This window comes from Palaemon carinicauda, chromosome 14 (genome assembly GCF_036898095.1).
Source record: "Palaemon carinicauda isolate YSFRI2023 chromosome 14, ASM3689809v2, whole genome shotgun sequence".
Taxonomy (NCBI): Eukaryota; Metazoa; Arthropoda; class Malacostraca; order Decapoda; family Palaemonidae; genus Palaemon; species Palaemon carinicauda.
In genome coordinates, this window is record NC_090738.1 from 24,235,943 (window position 1) to 24,236,359 (window position 417).

Sequence of the window (417 nt, forward strand, 5' to 3'; positions counted from 1 at the left end):
GTATGCTAGATTGGGATGGTAAAGTAATAGAAGAGCATATGAAATGGTTGTATGGCTGAAGGAATTCCTGACCATTTCCTCTATATAATACCGCACAAGGATTCGGAGATATATACAGTATATATATATATATATATATATATATATATATATATATATATATATATATATAATACATATATATATATATATTATATATCATATATATATATATATATATATATATTATATATATCATATATATATATATATATATCATATATATATATATATATTATATATCATATATATATATATATATTATATATCATATATATATATATATATATATATTATATATATATATATATATATATATATATATATATATATATATATATATATATATATATATATATATATATATATATAATAAAC